This window comes from Microcaecilia unicolor, chromosome 4 (genome assembly GCF_901765095.1).
Source record: "Microcaecilia unicolor chromosome 4, aMicUni1.1, whole genome shotgun sequence".
Lineage (NCBI taxonomy): Eukaryota > Metazoa > Chordata > Amphibia > Gymnophiona > Siphonopidae > Microcaecilia > Microcaecilia unicolor.
The window spans coordinates 67,072,462-67,086,215 of NC_044034.1; positions in this window are offsets into that span (position 1 = coordinate 67,072,462).

Genomic DNA, 13,754 nt, shown 5'->3' on the forward strand with positions numbered 1-13,754 from the left:
GGAGCGGGGCCTGTTGCATTAGGGTCCCATGGTGATGGAGGATCCCTCCCCCTTTGGTCTTACGGCCTGGCTATTGAGCAGCAGCGTCTGAGGAAGAAGGGCTTCTCAGACAAGGTCATCGCCACTATGCTGAGAGCGAGGAAGCGCTCTACTTCTACTGCTTACGCCAGGGTTTGGCGTACCTTTGCATCGTGGTGTGAGGCAGGCTCTCCTTCTCCCTTCACTGCTCCAATTTCTTCAGTGTTGGCGTTCCTGCAAGAGGGACTGGAGAAAGGCCTGTCGCTCAGTTCCCTTAAAGTCCAGGTAGCGGCTCTGGCTTGCTTCAGGGGTCGCCTGAAGGGTGCTTCCCTGGCCTCGCAGCCAGATGTGGTGCGCTTTCTCAAGGGAGTTAATCACCTACGCCCTCCTCTGCACTCAGTGGTGCCTGCGTGGAATCTCAATCTAATGCTAAGAGCCTTGCAGAAGCCGCCTTTTGAACCCTTGTTGAGGGCATCTCTGAAAGACCTGACGTTGAAGGCAGTCTTTTTGGTGGCTATCACTTCAGCCAGAAGAGTTTCCAAGCTCCAGGCGCTATCATGTCGAGAGCCCTTCCTGCAGTTCACTGAGGCAGGAGTGTCTATTCGCACGGTGCCTTCCTTCCTGCCCAAGATTGTTTCTCGTTTCCATGTGAATTAGTAGCTCTGCCTACCCTCCTTTCGTAGGGAGGACTAACCAGAGGAGTACTCTGCTCTCAAATATCTAGATGCGAGACGAGTCATCATCAGATACTTGGAAGTGACCAATGATTTCCAGAAGTCGGATCATCTGTTTGTGCTGTTTGCAGGTCCTCGTAAGGGTCTGCAGCATCCAAGCCTACAGTGGCACGATGGGTCAAGGAAACCATTGCAGCGGCTTATGTGGCCGCGGGGAAGGTGCTGCCTATCCAGCTGAAGGCTCACTCCACTAGAGCACAGGCGGCCTCGATGGCAGAGGCCGGGTCCGTCTCCTTGGAAGAGATTTGTAAGGCGGCAACTTGGGTGTCGGGCTCATACCTTCTCCAGTCATTACCGCTTGACTGTGGCTGCTCGGGCGGAGGCCCGGTGTGGAGCTTCAGTGTTGCGGTCAGGGATTTCTATGTCCCGCCCTGGGTGAGTACTGCTTCGGTACATCCCACCAGTGTATGGATTGATCAGCATGATGATATGGAAGGTAAAATTATGTATCATACCTGATAATTTTCTTTCCATTAATCATAGCTGATCAATCCATAGCCCCGCCCAGATACCTGTACTGTTTATATTCTGGTTGCATTTCAGGTTCAAGTTTAGTCTTCAGTTCCTGTTCAGGAGGTCTTCGTGTTCAAGTTTTTTCGATTGAATTCTTCTGGAGTTGAGACGATTTTGTGTTACAGTGAGCTGCTGCATTCCTCTCCCCTCCGTTCGACGGGGCTGGATTGAGACCTAAATTCTGCCAGCGCTCCCTCCCGCTTTGTGCGGCAGTAGGGCAGCCTTATATCCCTCCCGCTTCGGCGGTGTTAGGGTCAGCCAGCTCCTCCCGCGGTTGCGGTCGCAGGATAAGCCAGATCCCCCCGCATCGGCGGGTGTGGTGTCCCTCCCCCACTCCGCGGGGATGAGCTGGACGGATTTCCCTCCCCCACTTGTGTGGGGATGAGCTGGGTTGATTCCCCTCCCCGTTTCGGTGGTGGTGAGCTGGGCAGAGTGTCCCTTTGTGGGTGTAATTCTCTAAGTGCTGAGTCCTGCGGATGGAGCTTTGATATCGACATACTGAGGAGTTTCCTGCAGCACATGACCACATATAGGGAGGCAAAAGGATTGCTCTCTATCTCCACCTGCTGGTAGATGGACACAACCCACTAGTCTATGGATTGATCAGCTATGATTAATGGAAAGAAAATTATCAGGTATGATACATAATTTTACCATAACATGACATATTCCTAACGCAGGCTGATGAATCCCCCCCCCCCCCCCCATTAATGCTTCATATTGTGGAATATTGGTATAAAGGGAGTCGATCTCAAAGGTGACCAGTATTTATATTTAGAGATGTCTGCATCAAAATTGTTCAAAATAGAGTGGAGGAGTGGCCTAGTGGTTAGGGTGGTGGACTTTGGTCCTGGGGAACTGAGGAACTGAGTTCGATTCCCACTTCAGGCACAGGCAGCTCCTTGTGACTCTGGGCAAGTCACTTAACCCTCCATTGCCTCATGTAAGCCGCATTGAGCCTGCCATGAGTGGGAAAGCGCGGGGTACACATGTAACAAAAATAAATAAATGATGACCCCACTAGCCAAATCCCTATCCAAGCAAGGCTTTAATCCCTACATTTACGCAGACGATGTCACGATATACATCCCGTTCAAACATGGTGACCGAGCAAGTCGTACCCAAGTAGGCTCCAGGCTTCAAGCTCCGAGACTCGGGCTTGTGAAGAGCCGAGCGTCGGTGGAAGCAGTACCGGGAGAAGAGGGGCAGCGGATGGCAGCGGAAGCGAAGTGACATTGCACTCCAGGTGCCTCCCTCCTGTGATCCAGCGCAGGGTAGCGACATCCCAAGGCTGCTGCCTCCTACCTCAGCCCTACCTCCAAACACAGAAATAGCTCCAGAGCAGCAGAGCCTCATTGACCCGAACTCCGACTATGCCCACCCCTAACCACGATCACAGCTCTCAGAATCACAGAGGCTCAAGGTCCTGAAGCACCACTTCCAAACATCCAACTGTGAGTAAACTATCCAAGTCTACCCAAAAACTGGAACTTTATATAGAAAATGGCCTAGTTACGCCCTGATGTGCCAAGGTCTTTCCTAAGACACTGTGACTTAGAGTGGTAGCAACCAGCTAATAGGAGGCAATCTAACAAAGAACCCTACCCCTGAACTTCCCCCTCCCACCGCTCACTAATATAAACAGGACCGGATCACCTATCCCAAACCGACACCAAAATGAATACAATCAAAATACTCCTAGTAATCTACTCCCTATCACTGACCCACCTAACACTATCCATCCCACTTACAGAAAATAATATGATACCCATCCTACAAAATCACCAAAGACTGATCAAACACTCCACACTTCACCAAACTGACACCCACCAAATCAAAGGAAGACTATCCAAATACGGACAATATCAGCAAAATGGAAGGAAAGATCACAACAAACACACACCATCCAAGAAACCACAACTAACAAAAATCCACATATCATTAAATCCAGCAGCCCCATACCAAAATATCCAAGTGGGTTACATTAATGCTAGGTCCGTAATTAACAAAACAACAATATCAGACTGGATCAGCTCAGAAAACCTCGATCTTATCTTCATCAATGAAACGTGGATCCACGATCAAAAGGACCCCATAATCCTTGAACTATGCCCTCCAGGTTACAAAATTATTCACTGGACCAGATTGGAAAAGAGAGGTGGAGGTATAACACTAACTTACCGAACCCGATTCTCCACAAAAACTACTGCCAAATCCACAACACCCCAACTAGAAATTGCTTCATTCAGAATCCATAACAAATCCCTGATCGATCATTTGAACTGCGTCCTGTTTTACAGACCACCCGGTAACTGGAACGAAAGCTAGTCTATCTTCACGGACTTCATATCAAACACTTGTGTAAACAACTCCAATACACTAATACTAGGTGACATAAACCTTCACCTAGAAGACCCCAACTCCACCAACGCACGTGAATGCAAAGACTTGGGATCTCAAATGGCCTCACATGCAAGATACCCACACCGGACCTCTTATCACACAAATTGTCCACATACCATAACCTATTAATAACCGACATCAAATGGACAGAAACACCTTGGACCGACCACTACAAACTGAATCTATCCCTAGACTGGCAGAAGAAGGGATTAAACCATACACCAGAACATACAACTTACACTACGAGAGGGCAAATAGACCCACAAGTATTTTGGCAACTGATATATGACAACGAATGGATTACACGAACGGACTCTATACATTACCTCAATCACTGGGAGGATAGATGCAGATGCGTACTAAACTAAATAGCACCCTAAGACAAGAATATCAAGAAGACAAAACTCAATACCATGGTTCAATGATGAACTAAAAAAAACTCAAAACACAATCCAGGAAATTTGAACGAGCATGGAAAAATAAAAGACGAACATACACTCAATGCATGGAAACAAATACACAGAAAATACAAATATGCAATAAGACAAACCAAAAGGTCCTACTACAAAACTAAAATAGGACCGGATTACAAAGATTTGAATAAACTATTCCAACTCGTAAATAAGTTACTAGACACTACCCCTATCACCACAACCAACACAGACATCCCACCCACAGACAAACTTGCTAATTACTTTAACGAAAAAATAATAAAACTGCGCAGCACACTTCCTCAGCACAATACTGACATCGAAAAATTCATCAACGACCTGGACCTAATCCCTGGTGGATACCCAGCTGACCGTATCTGGTCAACATTTACCCTCCTCACCACTGAATCAGTTAAACAAATGACTCGTAGGTTCGCCAACACCCACTGCAAACTGGATATATGTCCCAGTCATCTACTTAAATCCGCCTCCGGCCACTTCATAGCAGACCTCACATCCCACCTAAACTTCATGCTACAACAAGGTCTCTTCCCCAAGGAATATGGTAATATCCTACACACCCCAATACGAAATGACACTAAGAAAAATACAAATGACCTCACCAATTACCGCCCAGTTGCGTCTATCCCACTAGTAGTCAAATTGATGGAAAGCTTGGTGTCCAAACAGCTCACGGAATACTTGGACAAGTTCTCAATACTACACGACTCACAATCTCTCCTGGCGAAATTCAAGCAGGAAATAGCCACAGGTAAAAGCATACTCCTCCAATTCGACATGTCAAGCGCATTCGACATGGTAAACCACAATATACTACTAAGACTCCTTGGCCACTTTGGGATTAATTGAAATGTACTTAACTGGATCAAGGGCTTTCTAACCACCAGAATATACCAAGTAAAATCAAACTCAAACATATCGTACATAGTAACATAGTAGATGATGGCAGAAAAAGACCTGCACGGTCCATCCAGTCTGCCCAAGAAATGTGCCACTTTTTTGTGTATACCTTACCTTGATTTGTACCTGTCTTTTTCAGGGGTACAGACCGTACAAGTCTGCCCAGCACTATCCCCGCCTCCCAACCTCCAGCCCTGCCTCCCACTACCGGCTCTGTTATCCAATCTCGGCTAAGCTCCTGAGGATCCATTTCTTCTGAACAGGATTCCTTTATGTTTATCCCACGCATGTTTGAATTCCGTTACCGTTTTCATCTCCACCACCTCCCGCGGGAGGGCATTCCAAGCATCCACCACTCTCTCCGTGAAAAAATACTTCCTGACATTTTTCTTAAGTCTGCCCCCCTTCAATCTCATTTCATGTCCTCTCATTCTACCGCCTTCATATCTCCGGAAAGGGTTCATTTGCGGATTAATACCTTTCAAATATTTGAACGTCTGTATCATATCACCCGTTTCTCCTTTCCTCCAGTGTATACATGTTCAGGTCAGCAAGTCTCTCCTCATACGTCTTGTAACGCAAATCCTATACCATTCTCGTAGCTTTTCTTTGCACCGCTTCAATTCTTTTTACATCCTTAGCAAGATACGGCCTCCAAAACTGAACACAATACTCCAGATGGGGCCTCACCAATGACTTATACAGGGGCACCAACACCCTCTTTCTTCTGCTGGTCACACCTCTCTCTATACAGCCCAACAACCTTCTAGATACAGCCACCGCCTTGTCACACTGTTTCGTCACCTTCAAATCCTCAGATACTATCACCCCAAGATCCCTCTCCCCGTCCGTACCTATCAGACTCTCGCCGCCTAACACATACGTCTCCCTTTTTTTCCTGCCATTCACTTTTCATACGCCTAAACTTTAGGAGTTTAGTGGAATTTTCAGTTTAAAGTTACGCACTCAGCCCTAGTAACTTTTCAAAGAGACAAGTTAGATGCGTAACTCTCAAAGGGGCCCTTTTACTATAAACCTTATCACCACCATGGAAAGCAGCCTGCGGAGTACCTCAAGGATCACCATTATCACCAATACTCTTCAATATAATGATGATCCCACTGGCAAAGTACCTATCCAATCGAGGCGTCAACCCCGTTCATCTATGCAGATGACGTTACAATCTACATTCCCTTCAGACATGACTTAACAAAAATAATCAACGAAATCAATGACGGCCTGAACATCATGGACTCTTGGGCAAATTCATTGAAACTGAACACTGATAAAACACACTGCCTCACCCTCTCATCTCAACATAACAAGTACAAATCCACAACCATAAACACTCCAGGACACACGCTCCATATCTCAGACAGCCTAAAAATACTCGGAGTCACAATCGACCATAACCTTACCCTTGAGAGCCAAGTAAACTCCGTAATAAAGAAAATGTTCAATTCAATGTGGAAACTTAAACAATTAAAACCTTTCTTCCCGAGAGAAATTTTTTGAAACCTAATACAATCACTGGTCCTAAGCCATGCAGATTACTGCAATGGAATCCACACAGGATGCAAAGAACAACTCACAAAAAAAAAATCCAGACCGCTCAAAACACAGCAGCCAGGCTGATATGTGGTAAAACACATTTCGAAAGTGCTAAACCCCTCCGAGAAAAGCTGCACTGGCTCCCAATCAAAGAAAGGATCATCTTCAAAATCTGCACTTTGGTCCACAATATTATCTACGGCATAGTCCCAGGATACATGATAGATCTCATAGATCTACCAACCAGAAACAGAATCAGATCATCACGATCATATCTAAGCCTACATTACCCAAATTGCAAAGGACTCAAATACAAAACAACCTATGCATCCTGCTTCTCATACATAAGCGCACAACTATGGAATAGACTCCCAAAAGCTGTGAAAACAATCCAAGACCATCTAAACTTCAGGAAATCACTAAAAACCAACCTCTTCAAAAAGGCCTACCCCACCGATCCACCATAAATCCCCACACCCAGCAACACAGCATAAACAATGATCGTACTGGACAATATACAATCATCACTCCCTTCGACCCTCATGTTGCCTGATACACACCTACCTCTTGCCACCACAATATAACCTTGTAGTTGTTAACAACCGACTTGGCAAATGCCATTACAGTACTATGTAAGCCACATTGAGCCTGCAAATAGGTGGGAAAATGTGGGGTACAAATGTAACAAATAAATGATCTAACAGAAATCACAAACAAAATCAAACTTAGCTTCCAAATCCTGAACTCATAGGCGGACACATTTCAATTAAAACTGAACGCAGAAAAAAGACACAGTCTCATCCTCTCATCACCACACAACACGAATAAACCCACCCATATAAACACCCCAGACTACACCCTTCCTGTTTCAGATAGTCTGAAGATTCTCGGAGTTACAATTGACCGAAATCTCACACTAGAAAGCCATGCGAAAAATACAACAAAGAAAATGTTCCATTCAATGTGGAAACTCAAAAGAGTAAAACCTTTCTTCCCAAGGGAAATATTCCACAGCCTGGTACAATCAATGGTGCTAAGCCGCCTAGATTACTGCAATGCAATCTATGCCGGATGCAAAGAACAAATCATTAAGAAACTCTGAACTGCCCAAAACACAGCAGCCAGACTCATATTTGGAAAAACGAAATACGAAAGCGTCAAACCCTTACGAGAAAAACTACATTGGCTCCCAATCAAAGAATGAATTGTGTTCAAAATCTGCACTCTGGTTCATAAAATTATTCACGGCGAGGCTCCAGTCTACATGGCAGACCTTATATAATCATTGGCCAAAAACCTCCATTAAACTTTCTCTTTATTTATTTATTTAATTACATTACTATTCCTTTATCATATTCTACTTTGTCTTCTTTGCATGTCATTTATCTGGGAAAATGTTGCTCCCAAAATCAAATGTCCTTTGAAACATAAAACACTTATTTTTACAAATCCCAAGCACTTGTCTTTGTAAATCCCTATGGGTTCAGAGTTTGTAGGTTGCAGTGACAACATAGCATATGAATTAAAAACCTTCACAAACTGCCATTCAGATCATGTGGTATATGCACTTACCGTAAATGTCCCTGCACTTGTATGTATGTGGGAAAAACTACTAGGAAACTTTCAGTACATTTGAGGGAACATAAGTCTTGCATCAGTTTCGGTTTTTTGAAATTCACCAAGAACAACAAAACTTTCATGGAGATAAGAGATCTAAAATTGCTCAGGTCTGACCAACTAGATTCATAAACTAAAAACACTGGAACTTCTCTGCTTGAATACAGCAGTAGAATGGACTGCCTTCTTCTGACATCAAAGTGATGTGACATCTTTTCATTGGTTAAAGAAGTGATATCAAGCAATGACTATCAGTTGGTGTCTGGAGGAGTAGCCTAGTGGTTAGTGGAGTGGACTTTGATCCTGGGGAACTGAGTTCCATTCCCACTGCAGCTCCTTGTGACTCTGGGCAAGTCACTTAACTCTCCATTGCCCTGGTACAAAATAAGTACCTGAATATATGTAAACAGCTTTGAATGTAGTTGCAAAAACCTCAGAAAGGCGGTATATCAAGTCCGATTTCCCTTTCTCCTTTAACTGGCACCATTTTTGACAAGTTTTGAACACTGAAGCATTTGAGCTATATGAACATTGTAACATCTGGGTTTTTTTTGACTGTTTCATCTAAAGTGCTTAAGTTTATATATTTTTTTCTTTTTTGCAGAGTCCATTATAAATATGTAAATTCCCTGAAGAAGCCTTAGGGTGAAACAGGAACCCTGTAGGGATTTACAAAGATAGGTGCTTGGGATTTGTAAAGATAAATGTTTTATGTTTCAAAGGACATTTTGATTTTGGGAGCAACATTTTCCCAGAAAAACGATATGCAAAGAAGACAAAGTAGAATACTGCTGACAGTTGTTGTGACCCTCTACCTCTTTCTTGGCTGAAAATCCCTGAACTGGGGCTTCTCACCCCTTTACTCTCCATTTTCAACCTTAGCCTTTCTAGTAGTCAGTTCCCAGGTCTCTGGAAACTCGCCATAGTTCATCCTATTATCAAAAAATTACCAATAGATCCTTCTATCCCTAACCATTACAATCCAGTTTCTAATTTGTGTTTCATGTCTAAAGTGCTTGAAAAAGTAGTGTTCCACCAACTCTTCCTTTTCTTGAAAAACTCTGGCTTTACACTGGATTTCGCCCACACTTAGTACTGAAACTATTATGGCAGCACTTCTCCGTAAAACACATTCATACCTATCAACATAAAATAGTCCGAGCAGTCTCATTAGATATTTCAGCTGCATTTGATCTCATCAATCATTCTCTTTTATTAGCCCATCTGTCGCACTTGGAATCTCTGATACAGTACATGCTTGGTTTACTTCATTTCTGTCTCACCATTCTGGGTATAACCCACAACCAGTGCTAAAATTCAAGATTTAACCTGAGGAGTGCCTCAAGGGTCAATTCTTTCCCTTTTATTATTTAATCTTTTCCTAAGTCCCGTAGTTGCTCTTATACGGTCAACTGGTATCTCAGCCTATTTTTATGCTGATATCTTTCTTCTTTAACCCACCTTTCCTCATGCAGTCAGTTGCCCCTCAACAGTGCCTTGAGCTTGTATCCAGTTAGTTATCCAATCACAAAGTCATGTTAAAGTATATTTTCTTAGAACCATCACAGCTACAGCTGTTCTTGGACCAGAAAAAACTAAGCTGTCCATTAGAGAAATAATAACTTTCATTTTCAGTTTCAAATATACGGTTATCAGGTTAAGCCAAGTTTTGTTGTACTAGATACTTATAAATTCTCCTTTGTTACCTATCGCCCCCCCCCCCCCAACCAATGTTGTGGTCTAAGGAAGAGAGAATATTTATTGCTGTATTAATACCTGTAATAATGTGGCTCTGTGTTACTTTACAAGGAAAGATTTTTGTTTTTGCTTGTTAAAATTCAATAAACAAATTAAATAATAAAAAAGAAAAAACTGTCATTTATTGGTTTTTAGGATCCCTTCCCCCCCCCCCCCCCCCTTCTCCTGTCAGTCTTTTTGGAACATTAATTGGTATTTAGGTATTATTTTCGATTCTGCACTCACATTTTCACCTCAGATTTTACATCTGACTAAAATTATAGGGGTTTTTTTGCAAACTTTGGGCCATTCAACATTAATCACAATAACTTTCATGCTTTGATCCTTTCTTCGTTTAAGGCGCATCTCAATTATTATAATACTAGTAAAAAAAAGGCCCGTTTCTGACACAAATGAAACGGGCGCTAGCAAGGTTTTCCTCTGCTCCCCTGCAGCCACCCATGCCCAGCGAACCTCCTCTCTCCCCTGCCCCCCTCCTGCCACCCATGTCCAGTGACCCCCTGCAGCCACCCATGTCCAGCGACCCTCCTCTCTCCTCTGCCCCCCCCACCAGCCACCCATGTCCAGTGACCCTCCTCTGGACATGGATCAGCTGTGAGGCATGGTTCCCCCCCCCCCCCCCCGGGTTCTGAAGTTGACATCATAATGTCTACGGTGATGTCAGCCTGATCTACGGAGCCTAGCAGACCAACTCGGAATAAGCCACAGTCCCAGGCAAGTTAGAACATTGGAGGTGAGAATTATTATATAGGATTGTCTATGCTGGTCTTCTGTGATCAACAATTTAAAAAAAAAAAAACTTCATACGCTCCAAAATACTGCTGTTCATCTTTGTTGTCATGCTTGTCAAAATAATCATATCAGCCATGTCTTGAAAGCTCACCATTGGCTACCATTAAAACAACATACCATTCATAAAGTAGCTAAGCTTACTTTTAAGGCTTTCTGTTTAGGTACACCTGATTACCTATCCTGTCTCACAATCCTGTACTCTCCTGTCAGACTTCTCTGTTCACTCAGTGATCATCGCCTGTTTCTTCCTGGTCCTAAATTTACTAGATACTCTGCTTTATTCTTGCTCCTTTTATCTAGAATGGGCCTCGCCTCTCTCTTCGCAGCATACTCTCTTTTAAAAAGTTCAAAGGTGAAGTAAAAGCCTGGCTTTTTTCTGATGCTTTCGAATAGGGTCTTGGACTTGGGTCCCATTAACAAGTTACTCTCTCTCTCTCATTTTCTTTTTTTTGTTGATGTTTCCCTGCCCCTTAATCCATTTTATTTTGTTGTATGATTTTACTGTCCTATCAAAATTGTAGTTCTTTTTCTTATTTTATATATTTTGATTGATTTGTACACAGCTCTGCGTACCAGTTAGAGCAGTATAGTAAATTTAATAAAACTGTAAACTGATGTTTGCCAAGGAACATAAGATGTGCCATACTGGACTGGACCAAAGCTCCATCAAGCCCAGCATCCTATTTCTTATAGTGGCCAATCTACATCATAAGTACCTGGCAAGATCCCAAAGATTAGATCCATTTCTTGTCACTCACACCCAGAGATGCCTTTCCCAAGTCTGAATGACTAAGCTACAGACTTTTCTTTCAGAAGCTTGGCTAAATCCCTTTTAAACCTAGATATGCTAGGAGCCTCAACCACATCTGTCAATAAATTCCACCACTTAATTGTACAGTGTGAAAAATTATTTTCTGATTTTCAATGTACTACCTATTAGTTTCATGGAGTATCCTATAGTCTTAGTACTATTTGAAAGGGTAAATAGTCATTCCAATTTAACTGTTGCACCCTAATTATGATTTGTAGACCTTCATAAGGCAGCTGCTGTGTCTGTTATCATCTTTGGATAAACTACAGCAACAAGCATTGCCATACATGAGCAAAGTAAATTCAATTAATTAATACTGTCCCTGAAAACTACCTCCTCCTCCCAGCCCTTTTCTAGTATCCACACCATCAAGTTCACACAGGAATAAGCATCTCAGAGTGCCACAGAACAGAAGTGGAAAGTAAGAAATGTGTCCAGATTTCAGTTGGAAGAGGCTGCATCATATCTAATCTTTCTAGTTCTTCCTCAATATCTTCTGTCAGAGAGCTAAGGCATACCACCACCTGTTCTGCACAAAGTTCACACCATCTAAGAAAATGCAGAACACAAATCACATGAGGTGTAACGTTTTATCCAACAAAGCCAAAGAACTTTTATAGACATTGGGGTTTCAGCCCTTCTCATTGAAATTAGTGCATTAAAAACTCAGTGGTAAAAGGTATAATTTAGCATACCACTGTATAAAATTAGTCAGGAGATCCCTTGATGCAAGACTGGAGAGGTTCTGAAGAGAACTGTGTATCTTTCAGTCTTACAGAAGGCCTACCAATCCAGTTTGTCAGAACAACATGAGTTTCTTGAGTGCATCTGTGAAGGGGATGGGAAAAGGAAGAGGAGCACCACAGATGAAGGAAAAATAAACCTCATTTTCTAATTTATTTTAATAAAATTGTGGCACTTAATATAACAGCACAAATAATTAAAAGGCTTTAAATTCCATGGCAACACACTTGTTTGAGCAACTTTCTTTCAAGAACTGTTACCATGGAAATTTTGTAAAGATTCAAAAGCCCTACACAATAAATGTTTCTATCAGCATCTGGATTTTGCCACATTGTATGGCAGCCACCCATTCCCCCCCCCCCCCCAAAAAGCACGCCATCATTAGTTGCCTTTTTATCCTGCAAAGTGAATGTACTCTTCTACTGAAATAACGAACACATAGTTACAATGAATATATAATTAATAAATGAGATAATGACAAAAAGCATCCAGTAAAAAAAGCTTCCATGATTAAAAAATAGTCCATATTGACAATGACATAGTTTTATGATTCCTGAAAATAATTACAAACTAAAGCCATGTCCTATTTTCCACAGTGAGAGATCAAATACATAAGCACCACTGATATACAGTATATGTAACAGAAAGACCGCCTATTACAACATATATAAAAATTAGACCTATACATTGTCGTTACACATTTCAGGAACACACATGAAATAAAAGAACTGACTGATGTATTATAAAAATTCAATATACTGTGCAGTGTTTTCTCATCAAACTGGCATTTGTTGTAGATATAATGAAGTCAACAAAAAGAAAAACCAAAATAGAATTTACTTGTACAGTATGTTCTCTGCCTATTCAAATACAGGTACTTTGGAAGTCACATGAAAAATGGGGGACATTTTCAGTAGCCTATGGTGGGTACAATGTATACACATAAATCAGTACATATGAACCTTTTAGTAAATTTTCAAAGATAAATTAATTAGGTTGTTTTGCTTTGAAAGTTAGCTGCAAGTGCATATGTACTTTGCACCTGCCATTTCTACTGGCAGTCGACAGGGGCAAAACAGCATATGTACATTTAAAATGTAAATAGACAGTTTAGTCTCCCTACTTAAACATTCTCCAGAATGCCTCTTTATAACTCAAGCGAGCTAGATGTTATTGTGCAGCTGCGGCAATATATCTGGAAAAAATATTTCTATTTATTGCTACCTCAAACCTATATAACCACCTTTCAAGTCCAAAGGATAATCAAATTAGATGTACTGGTAGTATTTCAAATTAACCCAGTGTTGCTAGTTATCTTACCTGTATCTGAGTCTCCAGAGACTGCAAAAGTGTTTCAAAACCCAGTCATATTCAAAACTACAAAAGAGTATTGCTCACATTGGCTATTTAAAAATGAAGAGCTGCATGAAACCCATGACAATAACTTATTTTTTTTAAACC